This window comes from Microtus pennsylvanicus, chromosome 15 (genome assembly GCF_037038515.1).
Source record: "Microtus pennsylvanicus isolate mMicPen1 chromosome 15, mMicPen1.hap1, whole genome shotgun sequence".
Classification (NCBI taxonomy): domain Eukaryota; kingdom Metazoa; phylum Chordata; class Mammalia; order Rodentia; family Cricetidae; genus Microtus; species Microtus pennsylvanicus.
The window spans coordinates 46,240,532-46,265,243 of record NC_134593.1 but is presented as its reverse complement, the minus strand read 5'-3'; positions in this window follow the sequence as shown (position 1 = coordinate 46,265,243).

Sequence of the window (24,712 nt, the reverse complement as noted above, 5' to 3'; positions counted from 1 at the left end):
CAGAAATATACATATAACAAACTTGACCTCAAATTTGTATCAATAAAGCAAAATCCATACCAAAGCGAATCTCCACAGCATATCCCTCTCTAAATGTAAACACATTTATAAACAATCATCTATGGAATTTGGGCATAGTTCTCTCCAATCTGCTTCCTGATTTTTGTTGGGTGAAGTAATTTTTGGTGTGTTCATGGAGACCTTTCAGGGGGTATTGGTCCATCAGACTACATTAATCTGGAAGGATTCCACAAGTTCTCTTCCTCCGTGGAAACAAAAGAAGAACCTTTTTCCAAAGCAACATATCCTAAGACCCAAATTTTAAAGACAAGATACCTTTAAAGTATATATGCTGGTTACTTAGCACCTTCACAGTCAAAAATTTCAAAGAAACAACAATAATATACATAATCCAGACTCTCTGTGTATATTTCATCTTACACAGTTGGTTTTATTTATCCCTTTTATTTTTTTACAAGTTTAATATTTTATTATCTCTACTCCTTTTATCTATGACTGTCTATACTCTTTTTACATTACATTTACTGTTTCTTTACTCTTTTCTTCTCTCTTCCAAGCCTATGTACATTTTTAAACACACTGTGTCTCATTTAGAGGTCTTTTATGTCTGAATCTGTCCTAATTGCATATCTATAATACTTTTCTGATCAGGATGACTTCTTAAAATGCTAAGTCCTTCTTAAAACTGAAGTGGCAGCATTCCTGGGGCAAATACAGCCTTGCCTGCTTACTCTACCAGTGCCACATGACAGAAGTCCATTCATTGCCTCTCCAACTGCTGGGTGGCAGCCACGTTCACCACCTCTACTCTGATAACCAGTTGGCCCATGCTATCACCAAGTAATTTGCGATATGCTGCCCACAAACCTCATTTAAATGGTTGACCTCCTGAAAGGCCCAGAGTTTATGCTGGGGGGTGGGCAATTTGTTGAAGGTGGCCACTTGTTTGTTCCTTGCTGCTCAGCTCTGAATTAATCACATAAAAACCATATTTTTGCAATATCATTTAGCTAATAGCTTCAGCATATTTCTGGCTAACTCATATCTTAAATGAACTCATCTCCATTAATTTGTGTATTGCCATGTGGCTGTGACTTACTAGGTAAAGCTCTGGTGTCTGTCTCCAGAGGGGCTATATGACATCTCACTGACTCTGCCTTCTCTTTCTCAGCACTGAGTTTAGTTTTCCCTGCCTTTCTAAGTTCTTCCCTGTGCAGGCCTAAGACAGTTTATTAACCAATGGTATTCACAGCATACAGAGATAAATCCCATCACAACTTTTAAACTTGATACATAATATTCTCTTTTCCAATAGCCACAAATTGCTTGGATTTCAGTGATATATTTGTATTTTTAATATAGTAAATAATCAAAATCTGTGTACATTATTGGAAAACATATGAACTTTCACTAAATGATAGTTTTGCTGCTAGTTATGTAAGTTTTGAATCATTTTCCTTCATCTGGTAATGTTAATTTCATCCTAAAAGAAGTGGATTACATGTCATCAAATCCATAAAATGTTTGTAGCTTTCCTTTTCCGAATATTTGGAACCTATTTTACATATGTATATACTCATTTAAAAACTTTTATGGAGTGCATGTCATCATTTTGAAACACGAAATGTAAATGCATGTTACAAAGTACATGTTAATGTGTTATAAGAGTTACTTACCCAACAAATGAAGGATGATTGTTGAACAAATAAGGAAGATAATTGTAGCCTGTAAAGTTTGACTGAAGATAAACAAACAGAGGAATATAAAATAGATAACTACATAAAAGAGTTGGGAGAGTTGATTTGAACAAAATGATCAAAAAAGACATATTATTCTGAAAACATCCCAATAGATTTTCTAAGATAGAAGACAGCATATTGAAAACAAAATTTCCGTAGAAAGTTACCAAAAATTTAAAGGGTAAAGACATCGTCACCACAGTGGGTATTAGTGAAAATAAAGAATAGTTAGAAAACTGGATCTGAGGTAAAATTTTGGGAATAAGAACAATGATCTTTGTTTTAAAATATTTGGACCTCTTTGTAATAATAAGAATATTTTCTAAGTTGCTCATGCTATTTTTCCTATGCCAAATGGCACTAAGCACTTCATCAAAATATACTTCCTTTTAACCATTCTGTAAATGAATTTTAACACTATATACTTAATATAACTATTATACTATACAGGTCAAATGTTTTTCTTCATCTATTTTTATTTTAAAATTTAAATTAAAATATAATCTCTATTATTTTTTATTTCTCATATGTTACTTATCAAAGGAATCAATTCATAAAATTGCTTAGTATGTATCACACAGGGGCTTGATATTTATTGCAGTTAGACTATACTACTGACTCCCTGAGCTGCACCTGTTTGTCTTGGCCTGCAGTAAGCATCTAGCAATACCATTTGTGTACTTAGAACTTGCCCAAATGTTGTGTACTTGACTACTGCTTGCATGCTACAAAAACCCAGCTGCAGGCTGAATGTCTGATATGCAAGTTAAAAATTAATGAAGTAATGATATGAATTTGCTTTTGAAAAGCAGTGATCTTTTCATTGTAAAAAAATAAACACTCACTAGATTAACAAACAGAATATGAGCTTGATTCTGGACCCCAAAATATTTGCTTTTAATCAGAAAAATGTTGAAAAATGATTGTTTAGACAATACACTTCCATTACTTAAAACTACAATATTTGAAACAAAGAGAGTACAAAGAGAAACATAAAGAGTTACTACAAAATATGATTAATCATAAAATAAATGGATTATGTTTGTTTGGGTAATAAGTTGTTATACCTTAGTTTTTCTTTAATTTTATCACTAGTCTTCTGAAACTTTCAAAATTTTAGAAGATTATACTGACTTGAATTTTCATGTATTAGTTACAAATGACCTAAACCAAAATACTTGAGATGCATATTCATAAAGCAATTTGTATACTAATGTTTCTGACCACTAGGGTACTCTTGATATAATTATGTTAATTTCCAATATGTTGCTCAATGTTCTCACCCAACTACTGATAGCTTAATTGAAAATTAGTTTAAAGTTTACTTTAAAAGTAAAGAAGGAAATTCCTCATAATTGTTAAATAGCAGCTTCTTATCAGGATTTACATTCATATAAGCAAATATAAGAAGAAATTGAGAGAATACAATTGAGTTACTAGGAGTTAAGTATACAATTTATTTGCTTCTATTCAAACTCACTATATAATACTTCTGAGAAAAAATTGCTATGTGTGTGCATATTGGTTGCCTAAAAATTCATGGACAAAAATTTATTTAATTTGAGAGAATCTATAGCTTATATGGAGTTTGTGTTTATGTTTGTTTTATTTGTTTATTTGTGTGTGTGTGTGTGTGTGTGTGTGTGTGTGTGTGTGTGTGTGTGTACTGGACAGATATTAAATGAACTGAAAAGCTTTTGTCCAGTGAAAGTTAGAGTTCACCATTAGTAATTAGCTATCAGAAAAATGAAAATAAAACTACTTTGATACTTTGAGATTTCATCCTACACCTGTAAGAAGAGCTGAGATCAATGAAACAGGTGACAACTCATGTGGCCAGAGTTTAGAATGAGAAGAACATTGATGAAATCTGGGAAGAATGCAAATGTGTAAAGTCAACATGGAAATTATTATGGTGGTTGCTTAAGAAGATAGGAATTAATGCATATCCAGTTGCAACACTCAATCATATACCCAAAAGGATGTTTCATCTTATTGAACAGACATTTACTCAACCATGTTCATTGCTGCTATATCTATAAAAGCCAGAAATTGGCAACAATCTAGATATCCCTTAAGAAAAAAGAGTAATAGAAAAAAGTAGTACATTTATACAATAGAGTATTACTTAGCCATTAGAAAATGGCATGATGACATTTTCAGGTAAATAGATGGAATTAGAAAAAACAATCATATTTAGTGAGGTATCCAAGATCCAGAAAGACAAACATGGATGTATTCCCTGGTAAGTGTCTATTAGTTATTATGTCAATGATAATCAAGCTATAATTCCTCAACCAAAGAAGATAGGTATATAGTACAGGCCATAGGGTACAGATAGAACTCGTTAGGAAAAAGAAATATAATTAATAATTATGAATAAATGGGAATGATTAAAATGAGAAGATCAGATGCATAGGGGGAGGCCTGAAGAAGATGAGATATTATGGGAGGTTACAGCTAAAATTAAGGTCAATTGAACAGTAGTATGGAAACATAGTGTTGTAGAAAACATTTAGAATGTATTATTTTTGCTTAAATAAATATATATCTGAAGGTAAACTGAATAAAATCATAAAATAATGGAGAAGATATAGTCCCAAATTGTCTTCTCCAGTCACCAAATGATGCTTCCAGGACCAGGATTTGGTTACATGAAATTAGTGTGTTGATCAAAGGGGTCATATGGAAATTTCCAAACAAAGAATCCGGCTACAAAGACAACTAGTTTGTTCTCCATAAACTTTCAACAAAGCCCATTGCTGAAGATAATACCTACACAACTCACATAAGATGAAGAATTCAAACTGATTTCTACATAGAGCTTTCACGCCTATATTTATCATCTTTGATACAGGAAGGTAATCTGAAAGCTACCATAAGGGAAATGTAAACACCAACCCAACTACAAACTCTTTTACTTAAATGTTGTCCTGCATGAAGGATATACTAGAGCAATGCTGACACAAATCTGTGGGAATAACCAACCATATCTAATTTGACTTAAAGTCCACTCTGTGATATGGATCCCAAACCATACCCTGACCAATGACTAAGAACAGAGGACTAGATGACCCAGAAAATTATGGTAAAACAAAGTACTATTTAAAAAATATATATTGTGTTTAAATATCTCCGAATGACATTCTGCTATAATGTCTTACTTGTGGGCCAAAATCATCTCAGGGCCTGTACTTTGAGGCCTATAGGACAGGAAAAAAAAAACTGGCTAGAGAGTACTTTGAGGACTCTAGGACAGAGAAAAGCCTTTTCAAGTTTGAGTGAGGATGAGACAGCAAAAATTAGGTAGATGCCCTTCCAGCCAGAGGGTGAGTTTGACTGCCTCTCATTGGATAGAGGTACACCTATACCAAACGATGTCACTTAATTATATAGGCTGATGCTCACAGTAAAAGAGTGAGTTCCTGCTTGACTCACCTCCCTATCACGTCTGATGGTCCTGCATCATAGGGCTGTGGGAATAGGCCGACAGAACACTCACCTTTCCCTGGGGAATAAGAAGGCTTAGTAACAACTAGGGGAGTATGGCAGCTCAAGAAGCCTGGCAAGAAGAGGCTCAAAGAAGCCAGCATTACTCAGTCATTATCAGTGAAGTTTCTTCCTGAAGCATATGGGAACAAATACAGAGATTTATATCCACATATTATCCAGAGAGTCAGAAACCTTGGGATACTTATCAATAAACAGGATGTTGACATCAAGTCTCTCCCCACAAAAACTCAGCAAACCCTAAGAAAGAAGGAGAAGAAAAATTATGAAAGCCTAGGATGATGGGGGTACAAGTCCCTATAAGGCAATGTGTAAGAGTTTTTTATCTTATTTTATTTGTTTTGTTATATTTTGCTATTATCTGTTACAAACCTGTTATTTACTAATGAGAGTAGATCCTGATAGGAGGTGAAATAGAGAAGAACTGAGAGAAGTAGAGAGATTGGAACCATAATCAGAATATATTATCTGTTAAAATAATCTATTTTGTACAAAAGGAAAAAGAAAATCTGACTTAACTAAGTCTTTTTCTTATTTTTTTGTTTTATTTAGAATACTCTATGAACTTCAAGGTATTTAATCTGATTCTTCCCCAACCCCAGTGCTTCCAGATCTCCTTTTCTTCTCTACCTTTCTATTTTTCTCTAATAACAAAGAAAAACCCAACATAACAAAACCCCAAAGAAAAATAAGAACACACTGTAAGCAGAGTCTGCATATTTCTTTTCCCAGACATCCACACTAAAATGTTCATAAAGAAACTATATTAATTACAATACTGATTGGTCAATGGCTCGGGCATAATTCTACCTAGCTCTTACATTTTAAATTAACTCATTTCTAAAAATCTATGTATCACCATGATGCTGTGGCCTAACAGTAAGGTTCTGGCATTTTTCCGATATGGCAGCTATATTGTGTCTCTCTGATTCTACCTACTTTTCCTCCTGAAGTCAGTTTAGCTTTTCCCGCCTACATATACTCTTCCCTGTCATAGGTCAAAGCAGCTTCTTTATTAACCAATGATAATAAAACATATTCGCAGCATACAGAGGGAAATCCCACATCACCACACCCACAGACAAAAAGAAAAAAAAACAGACAAAAATATAAAAAATAAAGAACTCCAACAAACTATAACTATTCATTAAGCTGTCACCAGAGAAGCTTTGTCTTGCAGTAGTTGAGGACAAATCTACAGACCTACAGTCAGACATTACACAGAGAGTGGGCTACCTTGGAACAAAAAGTTCTAAATGGGATGTTTCCACCAAATCCTTCCTGTTAGACTCAGGGAACCATTTGAGAGAGGCAGAAAGACCTTAAAATCAGAGAAGAAAAAAGAAACCAATAAAAAAAAACTGATCTTCTATAGACACAAAGCTCATATGATTGCACAGAGCACAGAAATGAAGCAGTGTGCACAGGACCTTTATGAGTCTAGTCCAGGTTTTCTGTACTGATATTACCACTTCCAGTTTAGTTTTTTGCAGAATTCTTGAATGTGTTAATTAGTGGGTCTCTGATTCCTGTACATTTTCTTAGATTTTTTTCCTTCTGAGAGTTTGTATTACACAAATTTTATATGATAGGTGTTTTTTTAAATCCTTTAATATTTTATATGGGTAAATTAGAACTGAATAAATGCCAAACAACCTTGGCATGAGGGTATAGGGTAACAACAGAACAGTCACTTATACCTGAGGTGAGAGGGAAAGCCAACATATTATAGCCTGAACAATAAAGTTTTTATCATCACTGACATCAATGCACACAGAACAAACAAACTATATAACAAGGAATGTACTGTGTTTTATCTATATGCTAAATAAAATGTAAGTCTGGATGTTTTAAATAAATTACAAAAGAGCAGAAATATACTTCTCAAAAGATATACATTTTTATTTTCTCTACTTTTTCATAGAGATACCTAAATTTCAGTAACTACAATTGTCACTGATTCTTCTTGGTTTCACATAAATAAAATTTTGAATAAAATCTACAGTTTGAAATATATCTGCAAACTAAGGAAGACCATTAATCTCCTCTTTATGAATAAAATAATTAATACAGAAAATATATAGAGGACCAGTGACTGCATAACAATGTTTTTTTTTCCTTTTTGGACAAAAAAAAAGATATTTTCCGTATTTAAAGCCTCAGATAGTCATCTCCAAAACTATGTTTTGCAAAAATGCCTGAGAGCTTACACAGGGCCATACTGGGATGCCTCAAAGTGAATCTTAGATGAAGAAGTAATTTCTTGAAATTGACTCTAGGAGACTTCTGTTCCCTGGAATCTAATTCAAATGACTAACAATGAGGTCATTAACCAATATACCAATTTCTAATATATTTTATCAGTTTAGAAACAAAATTTAGGCGGGGCGGTGGTGGTGCACGCCTTTAATCCCAGCACTCCGGGAGGCAGAGGCAGGCGGATCTCTGTGAGTTCGAGACCAGCCTGGTCTACAGAGCTAGTTCCAGGACAGGCTCCAAAGCCACAGAGAAACCCTGTCTCGAAAAAAAAAAAGTAGAAACAAAATTTATTTTTGACTAAAAGATCATATGGCAGAGAACACCATGGTTGAGAGACATTGTGGTTATAGATGTGATGCATGGATAGTCAAGAGAGAATCAGAAATCCACATAATTTTAAACATTCTTTTCCCAAAAAGAGGACATTTGATTTGGTTTAACTTAACACTCTTTTAACTTTTACTCTATATATTAAATCTAAAATATAATATTGCAGTGGATGTGTGTCTGTATATTAACTGCTTCTATTATACTGTTATACTAAACACATGATAAAACAAATAAAAATATTAAGCTACCTCACACCTATAATATCATATATAGATCTAATGAGGTATAGGTTACTATTAAAACTATCAAATGGAGCTTCTGCTATCCAAATAATTACTTCAGAGATAAGATTTCATAGTTCCTGACATCCAAGCTGTCTACCCAGATGGGAACATTTAAAGATCATTACATTCTACAAAAGCATCCACCTAAAATTGAGTTTATTATCCCTTACAATCTCTACTCCACATGTAGAGATTAAGGAACATGGTCTCTTACTCCTCAACTGTCTGTGACACTGCACAGTATTTCTACTCTTCTTTATTCTCATATTTTCCATGTGTTCAATTAATAAGGTTAAGACAGAAAGGCTAAAGCTGGTCCTTTTACTTCTTGAAGAATTTTTACTATCACCCTAATTTCTGTAGTATCCTCACACAATTGGAGGTCATTAAACAGTTTTTCTTCTTTTAAGTGTACATTTTCTTCACAATATTGTATTTTCATCAGAGGGAGTGGGACATTTAACGTCAGATATCCTAAGATATGTGAAGACAGATAAATAAGTAAAATTTAGGCTAAAAAGGATTAATAACCTAAAATATCAATAGCTGGAATAGATCTTTTATCTTTGAAATGATGTTTTATAATTTATCACAATTTACTTTGAAATTGCCACACAATTATAAAATATTTACAAAATACAGAAAATAGGATATAGAAATGCATATTCTTGGGTTTGCAAAATAAGTTATTCTAACTGTCAAAGTTGAGATAAACTGAATAATTTCCAAGGTTCATGTGTTCTGTAAAGTTAATAAATTATTGTTTACAAAACATTTTAAATTCAAAGTAATATATAGATTGAGATCCATAATAGAACAAAGTTAGTAAATAATTACTTAAAGATTTAGTTTGATTATATATTTTATTTGTATTGTAAAACTTTAAGACAATTCTGAAGCCATTTATGACAATTCTGATCCCTCTCAGTCTCAGTAGTAATGCTCCCCCCTTCCCCCCTAGGAACCAAGGACCTAACAATTGCTCACACACGTACTGAAATGTTGGGAACTTTCCATCATCTCCCTGAGTCCTTGTGAATGTTCTCCAAATAGAACTCAGTTATTGAAGAGGGGAGATAGCCCTTAGGTGCTGACTCAGTGACTGATGTTTGGACTTAGGCCCTGGGAAAGGGGCAAAATGACCCTCAGATGTTTTCCCTTACCTCATCTGATCTGGCAACCACTCTCCAGCCAATTATTGGTGATAGCCCTTTTGAATAAGCCAATCATAATAGTTAATGAACAACCCCCAAATACCCCTTCCTTCTGTGGTTTTCCCTTTAAAAATAGCCTGTAGCAGCCATTCACGGTCTTTCTAGCCTCCCTAATGCTGGAAGACCCTGTCATGACAGAATTAATAAAATCCTCATGCTTTTACATCAGCTGTAAGAGATGGTCTTTGGGGGGCGACTCCTCCTCGGTGATTGGACTCTAGTGCCCAACAGTATGTGTATATATAGGGGCATGTGAGTATGAGTTTATGCACCCACAAAGAATAGAAGATAAATATATATTCTCTTGAACTAGATTTGCCAAATATGAGTCTTTTGATATAGGTGTTGGGAGTCAAACTAGATCATTTGCAAGAGCAGCAATTTCTTTAACCACTATGGAATCTCTCTAGTCACATTAGTTAACATTTTTTAGGGATTTAACTTCCATTTTGCATGAAGTAAAATTAATTATTTTCAACAAATACAACAAAGTATACAAAACAAATAATTTATACAAAATAGAGTATTTCATTTAAATGAAATATGTCAAATATAAAGACTAACAGAAAATGACAAAAAAAATCAGGATATACTGCATGTGTCATACAGAATTCAGCCAGGAAACCATTAACATGACGGATAATTCACCAACACAATATTGTATACCATTTGCTACAAGAAATAAAATTGACAGGATTAGATAAAATAATAAGAATATATGTCTACTTTCTCATAGTTTGGGGAAAATAAAAATTTCAAAGAAGCTTCAAATGTTTTTTGTTTTGTTTTGTTTTTGTTATTTTGGTTTTTCGAGACAAGGTTCCTCTGTGGCTTTGGTGCCTGTCCTGGAACTATACCAGACTGGCTTCAAACTCATAGAGATGTGCCTGCTTCTGCCTCCCAAGTGCTGGGGTTAAAGGCATGCGCCACCATCGGCCACACGTTTCAAATGTTTTAAGGGGTGTTCTATGATTACAGGATGATATATTCTTATTAAAGATATTGTATGTTTCCATGGAGATAGAAAAAAGATCAAGATAGAAAAGTCTCTTGTGGCATTATTGGTGAATCAAGGATAAAATGTGTCTTTAAGTTCTTAAATTCCCACCAAAATATCTTTACATTGAACAGATATTTCAACATTCGTATGTTACCTTGAGATTACAATATGCACATAATCAATGAAATTAGATAAATCATATGTAACAATAGCATTTTTCTTTATAAACTAGTATATAAAGACAAATAAAAGTTTTTGTAGTTTCAAGAATTTGAAGAAAATATTTTATAGATTATATATTATACAGTTTTCCAGATGACCAAGATATTAATATGTCTCTAAATTTATATTATATTCATGACACATTTGATTATAATAACCTGCAGTTCTACTGACTATCTATTACATATCACTAATAGAATGGCAATTTATCTTGAATCTTTATTAATTGACTGACATAGGATATATTTGAGTTTTAAAAGGATGTCTCCTATTTCTTAATTCCATCTCTTTTAGCTGCATTGAGGACACTGTATATATGGTCCTGTCAAGCTCAATTCATTTAATAATGACTTCAGTATCCTTTCCTGATGGCCTAAATTGGATTAAACATCAGGTGAGGACTCTCTGTGCCTGCACAGATCAGACTCATTTTCAGCATGTCCCATTTCTGTCAACAAATAATCTAAACCCTCATCATTCCCTACACCTTATTCGACTTTGGGTGAACAAATTTCACAATGTGTGGAAATGTCAGCTATCTGTTAAACTGACAGCTAGGTGACTAGGATTTAATTTGCTGTAGTCATGTATTTTAGAAAAGGGACTCAGCAACAAATAACTCCAATACTAAAACATTAAATAACATATGGCCAAAGAGAGTGTTTTGTATTCTTAAACTTCGTATTAGCAATGAAAGAAAGATGAATGTTATAGTTTGCTTAAAACCCCTAGTGTTATAGAATTAATGTATAGTATATATGTTACTATCTAAAATCCGCAAATGGTGTTTATATATGTTCTTTATTCCATAAAATAAAATAAAAATAATCTTACATATTGGGTAAATGTGAACATATAAAATTGTGAGAATAACATCAATCTTACTATATGAAGAGCGTATCATGTTTAATACTCATAGAGCTAAGTAACCGTGACTATGCTACATTTTGAAGTCAACTTAGTTCATTTTGTCAAGAAGAAGCATCTACCAATTGCATATATTAATGGTTTCAGTATGATATTTCAAAATAGAAAAAATGTATTAACAAATAAAATCTATTTTTTCTTTATCTACCTTTTCCATCTTCCATTGCCAACCTCTAGAAACTTCTAAAACTATACAGAAATTTTTACTATCTCAGATGAGAAAAGAAATAACTGGACTTTCATGCCTATGTTGGGCTTATTTTACCTCACATTAACAACTCTGATTGCATCCATTTTCCTCTAAATGTCAGAATTTTACCTTTTTTTTTTGGAATTGAAAAATATTCTGTAGTACACTCTGGTGTGTATATGCATTACATTTGTTCAGTTTGTGTTTTTTTTTCTTTCAAATCACCATTTGATTACTTCTCTCAACTAATTTCCACCAGCTAATACAACACCTCACAGAATCCTGAAACAGAATTATAGTGTCACAATACTGTCTTCTCTCAGTGATTATTCTCAAGATCTAAGGACCATATCCTCACACCATGAAGCATCTTCTGAAAAATACTATTTCAAAGAAGTGAAGTAAACCAGTTACTTCAAAAGCATGTAGTGCAAAGTATATCCTTGCAATAATAAGGCTTAAAAACTGAATCAGTATATACAAGAACTAGGAAATACAATTTTAAAATATCCTATGATGTTATCTCACCATTTAAAATAGTTCTCAGATTAACAGGAAAACTCAACAGTAACAGTACTCTTCGAGAGTATTTGTTGCTGTTATTGAAATGTAAGTCATTTTCATTTTGCTTGTTTGCATGCCTGAGTCCCTGGATTTAATTCCTCACACCACCTAAACCAGGTGTGATGAAACACACCTGCAATCCAAAACCTTGAGAGATTGATACAGGTTAATGACAAATTCAAGGTCATCCTCATTTGCATACCAAATTAGAATCCTGACTGAACTATGTGCAAACACAAGAGTTATTTCGTGTTGAACAAAAACAAGCATCTTTGTTATTGTTTCTTACATAGCATACTCTAAAACCTTAGGATATGCTATTTATATCATGTGTTCTTAATTTTTAGAGATAATTTAAAATATACAGAATAGTGACCATATAAAGGACTTTAGAGGTTTTGTATCAATGAAAGATCTATCATTGAGCAAGTTCGCTGCAGTTATAGAATCTATACTGTATTTGCTAAGTGTCTTATTGATCTTCTGACAACTGCTTTCATGGTGTTCAAAATTAGAATTCACAATATAAAAACATACAAAATTTTAAAACATATATATATATATATATATATATATATATATATATATACACTCAAAATAATAATATTAAAATCCATGTCAGAAAACGTACATGGGTGCCGATAATTGGAGAAAAGTATTTTAAAATAGCCAGAGAACACAATGACTAAAGATACTTTCGACCAAACATGATAACCTGGGTTTGACATCCATGTCCCACATAGCAAAAAGAAAGAACTAATTCTAACAAATTGTCCTCTGACTTCTGACCAGGTGCTACAGTACACGCTCATCCACTCACACAACTATTTTCATACCAACTTTTATACTTCAGTTATTTCTTCAACAGAAATACTGACATACTCAGGATGAGCACATTTGTTTTGTGCATTACCCTGCCTTATCCCAAAATGAGTTGTACTGTTATGCAAAAATCATCCCAAACTAAGCAAAACAGAGCAGATGTCACATGCATCTCTTCAGCTGTTATCACTTAGTCTTATATATGTGAAGTGAAATTTTTAAAAGAATGGAAAATTCCAAATATATACAAATGTCAGCTATCTATATTAAAAAATTACTTCTTGAAAATTCCTATTTTATTTTTGCATTTATGTTATGTAGAAATTTGTATTTTTAAAATTACAAATACTATATTATTGGTTTCACAGATCAATAGATTTACAGACCTATCTATAGTTGTTTGTCTTATTTAGTGGTTTGAGGTAGGACACTTTGCATTACATGATGTATATGTGCAAATGTTTGAGAAGAGCAATTGTATAGTATTGCAGACTAAAGCAAATTATAACTGTGAATAACTATATATTTTTGTTATAAAGGTAAAAAAAATATCAGGAGAGATAGAGAGTGAAAGAGGTAGGTAGAAGAGAAAGAAGAGAGAGACAGAGAGAAACAAAGACAAAAAGACAGAAAAAAGGAAAATAAATATCATCACTGATTTTGCCCCAATCTTAATTAAAAGATGTTTAATCTTGGAAAATTCCACTAGATGCATTGAACATATAGGGGTGTCTGTGTCTGTCTGTGTGTGTATGTGTATTTCTGTTTCACTAGATTTTTTTTAGATAGCTGAAAGGTAGAGCATGCTCTATATTCTACAAGAAAATCACACAGCCTAGCAGTGATAGGTGTCAAGTACATCTTTGGATGAATAGATGTGGTGATTGATCACAGTTGACACATTTTGGTCAATAAAAGATTAATATATTCAAATTGCTTCTCTTCCACTGCAGAAGTACATAGTTTTTTTTTCCCCCTTCTCATTGTGCTCTGCCTGCGATGCTTACTTTAACTTACCATCTCTAAGGTTTTCACAGACACACCTTTAAAGTTGATGTTCTCTAACTGCTAGGCTACATGTGCTTTGATATGCAGGAGCTTTCTCAATTTCTCTTATTCACAATTTTGTGGTTGACATAGAGGATATACGTAACAACTCATAGTGCATAAATGTGTGAAGTGGTTCATCAGAATAAGCCCTGTTGGAAACGATAAGATAGACACGGGAGATTGTACCATAATTTCCATCGAGATTGTTACAATTTATTATGACACTATCTTATAATTATCTGGACTATTCATAAGAAGATAAAATGCAATATTTATAACTTTTTTTCCCACTCTGATGTGTTGGAAATAAGCATTTATATAAGGTCAGTTTTAAAAGAACCTATTTCTCATGTCTGTCATAGCTTTTGAAGTTTTGATATAGAACAAGATTATTTAGCTGTGAGTGATGATGATGAAACAAGATGAAAAGCTTTAACTTTGTTCTCCAGTTCGACTTTATTTTCATTTCAGCTGACTAAAACGGGAAATTTAAACATACGTACAGTTCAGATGTTCGTCTGCTTAAGCTTTCTTAGGTCTCAGTGAGAGGAGCATTAGCTTTTTTTCCATTTCTCTAAGCTTATCAGAAGCTTTCTGAATTGTTTGCTTAAGCAGTAACAATAAAGAAAAAAAAATTCCAGGAACATATAAGCTGATATCTTTTCCAGATGGCAGTCACACTATTAGCAGCAGGGAAGCAAACTTAAGCGCCCAGCTTGCATCCAATCCTGTAGAAAGATACTCTAAGAGAATATCTAAGTTGAGTCATCAATTAAACTCACTCTGAGGTGCTATTAAGGTATAATATATTGTCAGTTCAGCTAAATTACACTGCTAAACACAATGGGCTTCATTTGTCTTCTGTCTTTAGCTCCCCCTGTTGGCAATATCATGCTGTTTAGCTACTGCATATGGAACAGTACTCAAACCCTGGCAAATAACTCATCACCTGCAAGGTCAACCCACCTACATATTTCTTTCCAGACACTGTGAGTTCCAACTTCTTACACCATCTCTCACAATTGAAATACATTGGTAATAAATACATTCAAGGAAAGGATTGCCTCATCTAGAAGCCAACTGAATTCTCTCTCAGCTGCTCTTATATTTCAGATCAGTCCTTCATATAAATCTTCATGAAACATGGGTGCCGTTCATCTCTGAGACTGTTAACGGCTAGCTGCAGCTTAAAATTATATTGTGAGCATTTTATTCAGGAGACACTGCAGTTGATTAATCCTCCAGGAAACTTTGTGGGCAGTGAGTGGAGATGAATTCTAATTCTATTGTGTGAGCCTCCTTAATTTTATCAGGGAAATTTGAAAACTGAATCCAGGTTGGGTGAACTTATTAGATAATCTTGAATTGCCGGAGCTTTATAAAATACAAGATATTAAAGTTATTATTATTCTTCACATTTTAGTAATCTTCTAGGAATAGACCATATTAAAGAAAATATACTGGCCAACACCACAGTTCTAACACAGAACATTACATACAGTGAACTACACTAATATAATTAAAAAGAAAATTTATTCTTTCCTCACATCTGTCAAAACACATTAAAAACATTTAATTCATAATCACTGCTACACTTGTGAATAGCTACATTTCCCTTTGCCCCAATTTTCTCATAAATCATAACATAAAGAGGTTCTCATTTACCAACTGCTAACAATAAAACTGTCTGTAAGCATATTCTTTAGAATACTGTGGACATGTTTTGATTTTAAAATTGATAGTTTTCCATTCTCTAATCTAGTATAGAAATTCTGTGCTCATTCTGACAAAAGTTTCTTGTAATGGTATGGATGGTGAAAGCTGAATTTGCAATTACAAAGTTCTCTATGATTAGAAAAAATTATATTTAGTGGTAAATATATTTCTTCTGTTCACATTATTTTATAAACTTTGGAGTATTTTCCTTATTTTAAGGGCAATCGTGTTTAATTTTTTATTTGTCATTTTGGTAAACAGATGGTGAATACTATTAAATTTTGAACTCTGCTTTGATTTTGAAGTCTGTTTTTCTGAATTTGCTTGAATGTTTAATTAAAATCAAACTTATTTTTAAAAAGTATCTAAAACAAAACTTTGTATATATTAATGTATCATTCACGTGATATAAGACTACTTAAATGAGCTAAACATATGGAGTTCCTCAAATATGAATCATTTATTATGATGAAAACATGCCAATCATTTTATGGACTTTGTTTTGTTACAAAAGATTGGTTTGTTTCCTGCATTTTAAAAGGATTTTGTATATTTTCTCTTTGTAGAACTTTTATTATATTTATAAAGTCTGTTATTAGGTAGTTTGTGTGTGCTTCAGCTCTGTTGGAATATTCTGGGCCTGCTGTGGCAAGATAGCTAGGCTGTAGTGGAAACACATCATCTTGGCTATTGTTTATCTTATTTTTTACACTGGCAAATCAGCATCTGGGTGTGGGATAGTTAATCTGCTAGGTATTGTTTTCTGTATTTGTTTTTGTGGCGTTGGTGTTTTCTTCCTGTTTTTTTTTTTTTATTTCCTTTCTGGATTTTCAGAGTATGTCTATGTGTTTCCTGTTTTCCTAGTCTATTCATTGGGGTGTTCACAGGGAATGTCTGCAAATGGCAGCTGGATTATTGGCATGTGTTGGGTATAGGAATATTGCAGGAGAAGGTCTTTGAGGTCCATTGGGCATGAGATCAGAGAGGAAAAGGAAACCACAGTGGATTTCCAGATACAGAGCTGGGGATGAGAGTGGAGGGACTAGCTATCTGGATTAGTAGGAAAGATCTGGGCATTCCTTCAACCTAATTTTTGCTTTGGGAATGGTGGCCCTTGGCTTAGCAGGGTGCACAAGCTGAATTTGGGACATGGGCTACAACGATGAGCTGAGAGATAGAGGTAAAGACGGGATGTTTTTTTATTCCATAGAAGATTATAGGCAGGTTTGAGAAAAGGCTTCAGCTGGTATTTTGTTGTAGCAATAGGGAAAAGATTGCAAGGTGGGTCTGGGAGAACAGGGCGGAAGGAGAAACTCTCAGGGCAGTTTCTCTGGTTTTCTGGTAGGCAGCTTTTTTGGTATAGCAAGTTGTGCCTCTTGGAGGTGGGAGCTGGGATTCAGTGACAATTTGGAGGAGGGAGTTTAGTGAGGGATTGTCTGTGAAGTCAACAAAAGATGCAGCCAAGGGAAGGGATGGCTGTAGTCAGGGATGGCTTTACTATTAGGGACTAGACAGTGGGATCAGGTAGGAAGGAACAGAGATACCTGAGTATTCTTTATCAAACTTGGTATTACACACTGAAAACAAGTTGGTACCTATATAGTCTAACTATTAAATGTTCTCTTTCACTGTAACCACTTCAAGTACCAACTGCTTTATTTAAGGATTCTATATTGTGAATTTGGGGTAGAAATATATTATTTTGCTACATATTGTCCAAATGTTTGGAAATTACATATTAGTTAAGATTAATTTAACTAACCATGGCCTAAAACTTAAGTTAAGGATTTTGATTTTTAGTATCGCCATTTATCCTCTCTGGAATTATTTTATATTTAAATTGGTGGAAATTTCTTTATAGCACTAGTATAGTATTACATATTTCAATGGCCCTCAAACTTCCATTTTTTTTTCTAGCAGAAGATAATGTTTTGGTATCATTACTAGAATTATAGTGAATAAAAATATTTCAGCCATCAATTCAAATGAATTATAATTTATCAATTTAATGAAATTTTAAATGGTATAAAAATACAATTCAAAATTTATTTAGTAATACATGTTCAAAGTAATGAAAATGTTAAGAATTGTTCTATATATTTCAATATTAACAATAATCAAGAGAAGACACACCAGTTTATTGCAAATTTTGAAGCATTTGTAGCTATATGTCATCCCTTTGCATCTTTTTTTTTTTTGCTACACAAAGATAGAAAATTTCTCAAGATTCTTCAGTAGGCTTTACCATTTATATTGCTTGTTTTGCTTCCTAAAAGTGACCTCATAAGCTATACTCACTCGGCATATTTAATGCCAATCTGGGATGAAAGGGAAATTTCACCAAAGACCTATGAGAACAAGTAAGCAAGTATCTGTATGTTGTGAGTGGAAATAAAACAAATGGAAGTTCTAACATTCCTAAAGAATAGCACAGTGAACACAGTGAGATATAAGCAAACTTATACTGCTGTTTTGCCTTGTTCAGCAAAAATACTCCAATCCCTACAAAAAAAAAAAAAAAATTGCTGAATCTTCAAGAACTACTAAGTACTACCGTAAGGATATCTAATGATTATGGGAATTGGAATGGCACAGCAAGAAAGTTGAACATTTGCAGATCCATGAAGGTGTAAGAGTAGGGTTTTGACTGAGAATCTCCATTGTACCATAGAAGGGATACAAATGGGATTAAGAACAAAAGAGAGAGAGAATAAAAGATAGGTTATACCATGACTCTGGCTTACATCTCTAATAGTTTGAGTTTGTGACACTCTTCTCCTCTGGCTCATGTTTATGATTTCATAATAAAAGTCAAATAGGCAAACAAAAGACTAAAATTAGCTATAATAATACATAGGTGATGATAAAGTATTATTTCATAATTTATAATTTTATTTTCTATAACTCATTCCAGATTTGGTTGGTTAGTATTTTGGAAGCTTGATAGGAGAAGAAGAAGATTGTAAATATCTGCTTCAGGAGACACAACAGATGTATGTGAGAAATTTATCCCAAGATAAAATTTTCAAGAAGACAAATACTAAAAATGTTAGGAACAAAGCAGCTTTAATGTAACTCATAATATCAGGGGTATAGAAAAAATTTGAATGTCAATGTATGTGCTGATACAATCATTTCGTCTTCGTGCTTCTTAACTTAAAACATCCACAGACACAGATTGTGTATGTTGATGGTGAACATTCAAGCACTAACAAAATGGATTTCAACCATCTACATCATAGCTCTTCTATGATTGCCTATTCTGCTTCAGATAAGTTCCAATGAAATACATGGGAGATCTAGCTCCATTGATGACTGTGAAAAATGATAAATGGGGCTTAGCATAAAGCTTCTGCCTCTATCTCTCAAAATAGTGGATTGAGGGGTCCCCCTGTAGGTATTCAGAGGGTCTGTGAAGATGAATTGTATTCCCCATTGCATTTTATCCATTTCTGCATGTTCCATTTCATTGTGGATTCATTTTGTTTTATCTCCCGAAGGAAATTTGTGCCCCTGAAGCCCTATCTCATGCTGTGCTTTTGGTGAACTCAAAGAGTAATAGTTATAATAATCCATAATATGTATTATCACAAGTCTTCTTTCAAGTAGTATTTTGTTCTTACTTGAAAGACTTTGAATTGGTAGTAGGAAGTCATTGCAAGGAATATATGACTCCCTTTATCTTCAGTTTTATTAGAGTCTGAAAACACTGGCAGTGTCATGGTTAGTGATCTGAAGAGTATCTTAAGGTTTCTATTGCTATGAAGAAACACCATGACCACCACAACTGTTGTAAAGAAAAACATTTTATTGTTGTGTATGTTGGGACTGAGTCCTGGCCTTCAGCTGCTCTTCGCTGCTAGAGCCTTCTAATTGAAGTTACTAGAAGCTGTACCTAGCCTAGAGGATCAGAGGATGGGATTTTCACCTGTTGGCCATTGATTGCAGGATATTTAAGTCTCCAAAGTGCTATTAAAGAGGGGCTTTTTGGTACCAGTGTTTGAAAGTCTGTGTGTCGGACTGTCTCTGCGTGTGTATTCTCAACCTTCAGCCCCTTGCCTGAAGCTCGGGAACTGGGTTCTAGTGCATAGAGCACAGACGGGAGGCCCGTGGTGCGCGGCAGTGTCTCACTTGCAGTTCAGGTGTTTAGTATATTATGATAGCAAGAAGCAAGGCAATATGCAGGCAGACATGATGTTAAAGCAGTAGATGAGAGTTCTTAGATTTTTGGCTCACAGGTACCAGGATGTAGGCTGAGACACTGGGTGTGACTTGAGTACACGTGAGACCTCAAAGGCCGTCTCCACAGAGACAAACTTCCCCCAACAAAGGCATATCTTCTTCAGCAAGGTCATGATTCCTAATAGAGCCACTCCCTTTGAGGTCTATTTTCTTTCAAACCACCACTGAAAGGGGAAAAGAAAGCAAAAGTGAATCTAATTGTAGTCAAAATTGAAAACCCTAATATTTCTGGTTCAATGTGAAGACACTCATGGTACAACATGGCAATGCATGAGGGGTGGGTGATGACTTCAGTGAGCATGTCTACATTACAGAGTTTAGCACATTCATAACACAATCATTTTATCTTACACCCTTCAAAAAGCAAAAGTTCATTGACGTTATATGAGTCCAAGAAGTTTAAACAAATAAAATTTATGTAGTCTAATATTAAAAGACTAAAATATCTTACCTTTTAAAAAACATAGCCATTTCTAGAAAGAATGTTAGAGTAACTTTAATAATTAAATAATTTTACCATTCCATTAACTTAATTATAATTACATTAATTTAATGCAGAGAATCTGGGTCTCTGGTTTGAGGTTTACTGAAATTATTCGTTGCATTAGTTACTGTTTAAAACAGTCTTGAAATTCTTGGCATTTATGAGTGATAGCCATTTTTTATGGTAGCAAACATAAAACATAAAAAATAATTTTTTTGTTTTATTGCAGATGGAATATTTGTTAAGTATTTTAAAAATTAATAATTTGTATACAAATTAGAAGTCATTGATTCACACAAGATTTTGTCATCTCAAGAGTTGTGCCTGAATGAATTATTAATATTGAAATATCAGTAACAGTATAATATTCCAACACTTAATGACTAGTCATATTTTAATTGGCAGTAGTTTTTAACAATTTTAGATATATGACTAATATGGTATAAAATACACTTAAATTAGGATGAGATAAGTTTCAATGATAAAATAGATTATATTTTTTGAACTTATAATATAATTGAGGGTTTGATTTTATTAATATGAGTCATACTTCAGCAGACTGCCTGCCTCTACAGAGTGTTTCCAGCACAGGAGAATAGCCTGCATCCTTGCCTGCCACATTGTCTGAGTTAATGCACAGATGTCATTGTTTCTTTTTAGGAATAAAGCTACATAGGATCAGGTTTTAAAGTCATAACATTCATTATCCTAGTGCAACCAAGTATAATTTATTTGTTACATAATTTTCTTCCACATTTAGAATAACATACATATATTTGTAAATGTATTAAAATAATGTAAAAAATTTAATTTCATTAGGAATGTTTCTTCGAATGTTGGGAGCCTTGCTCCAAATAGGTCTGATGAACTGGTACATATGTGTAAAGTCAGCTCAGTAAAGAAACTATGACCATCTGAGTCAAACAAATCGCCCTGAATGGACTGGGCTGCTTTTATTTATTAAGTTTCAATAGTTTGCATGAACAGATTTCTCATTAAATTTGTTTCTTTATGCATCTAATTATGGTTACAATAATTGCCAATTTATTTTTTTACCTCATTCTTCTTCAGTCCCCCAGCTTTCCCACCAGTAACCATTACCTACTCGATTCATAGCTCTAATGTTAAGAGCATGAGCAGAATTGCTAGCAACAAAGGAAGTTTTCTTACTAGGCACACCTACAGGTAGACGGGTGTGTCTAGTTGGCATCTTTTGCAGTTATAGCATCAGGCAAATAAAAAAAAAGTTTTGCCTTTAATGGTCAATGTTTACCTCTGGTAAAATCGAATTTCTCACAATCAACTTATTAGTCAAGACTGAAACAATTCTTTTTATTCTATACTACTCTATCTCTTATGGGGGTATACCAGGCTTTTTCTTATTATCCTATAAGTTCCATAACTAAAAGACTTACTTTTAATAGTTGGTGTTCCTTATCCTTTGTTCTCATAGCCCCTTCCTCACAGCTTCCTACAGTATTGGTACATCTATTAGAAATGAGGGCATTGTGTGTTTATATGATTCTGCTTCATTCCTGGTTCCTAGACTATCCCCATTAGCTCCTGATATCATCTATTTATTAACATATCTCCAGTGCTCTTGTGGTTAAAATCATTCTCTCCAGAACAGTTATGTAAATAAATATTGTCATGAGCATCTGGTATGCTTTCAAGCTAGTCACAGGGTGCATTAGAAAGGCAGCATCTTCTTCTCAGAAAGCCTGAATTTATTGTCATACCTAAAACATCAAAGCCTTTAGGGGTTGAATCAGGTCCACTTTACATTTTTAACAACATCCTCTGTGGCTTACCCAAAGAAGAGTCATCAGGCAGATGTCTTCCTTTTGCAATAGCCATTTCATCAATAACTATAAGTCAGTGAAACTATAGGCATCCAGCAATATTATATGTACAAAGAAAGCAAGGAGAACAGGTATCACATGCACCCCTAGGGTATTAGGGACCAGCCTCAACAAAAACACCTCTTGTCAGGGCAGGGGCCTGGAAATTTAGAAATATAAGCAAAGAATATGAAGACACGTGAAAAATAATAAAACAGAATCCATAGAATATTACCAGGAGAGCGTTCTAATGAATACTGAAATTGTTCACGTTTAATTTTCGTAAGCTTTTATGGGGAAGAAGGCAACAAAAGACTTCTTTAACATGATACAAAGGACAACTTGAAAAGTTAATTGCTTTAACACTTTGAGACATCAAGTCATTAGCATTCTGTGATTTTGGCAGTGAAACCACTATATAACAAGCATTCTGAAGGAAGCCACTCCCCAGGTAACCTCCCATTACCAAAGAAGAAGCAGAGGTATGCTTGCATATCCTGACCATCCGTCAGGATGGAATAGATCTACTTGTATAAGGTGTCTTAATGTCAAAATAACCAAGTAATCATATCCAGGGTCAGAAGCTACACTTGTCAACCATTTTGAGGAACCTCCAGACTCTCTGACCATCAGACAAGGTGGCAATAGGCTCACATTTTTGGACCTCCACACTGGGGTAATGACCAGAATTATCCATTTATCCTTGCCAAAAATGGATCAGATTCTCAGGGGCCTTGTCACATGAATTAGTTCTTTTACTATACAGTTCCTCGAATATATTGAGATATAAACTGAGATAAATTAAGAGACTTCTTTGGGGAACCAGAGACTAGCATGAAATAATAGCATGAATTAATATATATATATATAATATATGCACACATACATACACATGTATATATATGTGTGTGTGTGTGTATATACACATATATGTGTGTATATATGAATATACAGGAATAAAACTATGCAAAATATTTAGGAATAATATATAATAAATTTGGATATATATATATAGGAGTGGATAGAATAAATACCTTGTTTATTTTGATTTCCCACTCAAAGATAGATACATTGTGTGCTCATTTGTTCCGTAATTCTGCAGCTAAGGTCTCAGAGCTTCTCTTATTGTTTTAGGAGAATAGCAGGTTCTAGAAGCAATGACCTGGTTGCATCGCTTTTTATAAATATGAAAAATCTTCAAATTATATTAAAATTTTCAAACAAGAATGAGAAATGTTGATGGCTAAAACATATGAAAATAAATGATTTTGTGTGGTTACTATATTAACACAAAAAGTAATGCTGTGTTAGTTACATATGAAAACCCATAGAATGCTTAAATTAACAAATGTAAGTAAATAAAACTGACTAGAATGGAACAAAATGATAGACAATATAAGGCAAGAAACTTGACATGAAGATATTTGAGAAAGACAAGAATAAGCAGAAACGTTAACCTAATATTTAATAATGATAACATCACAAAAATAGAGTTCATTGTAAAATATTGGGAAAACCTGTTAGGAATAAAGAATAAGCGTATAAACTGAGATAAAAAGAGAGACAAATACTTGGGATATATCAATTAAAAACCTGGAAACTGATAAATGAAAAACAAAAGAGAAAAGCTGAGCACAAGAAGCAAATACAGAAACCTTATCACAGAAAGGAAAGAAAAAGGGAAAGAAAGATAAGGGTATAAGAAAGAACGAGATGAAAGAAATAAATCCCACTAGGAATGTGGGTCTTGTCAGTTATAGGTGGAAGAGATGTTATATTTTGGACAGCAGGAAATGAAAGCGTCACAGGTAAAAGCTGAATGACCCACCAAGAGTTTAAATGAAACAGAGTGACCATTTTGATAAGAAATGGAAAAGTGAAATAAAAAAGTGCAATTTATGCTTGAGATAAGTGTTATTTGACTTGGCATCTATAAAGAATTACATCTTCAGAAAAAATATAATTCAGATAGTATATGAGAATGAAATAAATTAACTGTCATGCCATATACTGCACATTTTAAATTATATTAAATTTGCTGTAAGATATAAATTTTTCATCTCTCTGGATATATTAGGTATAGTTTTAAGACTAATTGACTGTTTGGATGCCCTTGGGATAAGGTACTGAAACTGATAGAAGGGAAAATATAAAGCTTATCTATAAAACCACAGCTTTCTTTAAATATACACATTCTTACTTTTTACATGCCACTATGCTTGGCCCTAGGAATTTAGAAATCAATTAAATGCAGGCTTTGCCTCTTAAAGCTGTGGAGTTAAACGAAACGAGCAAAA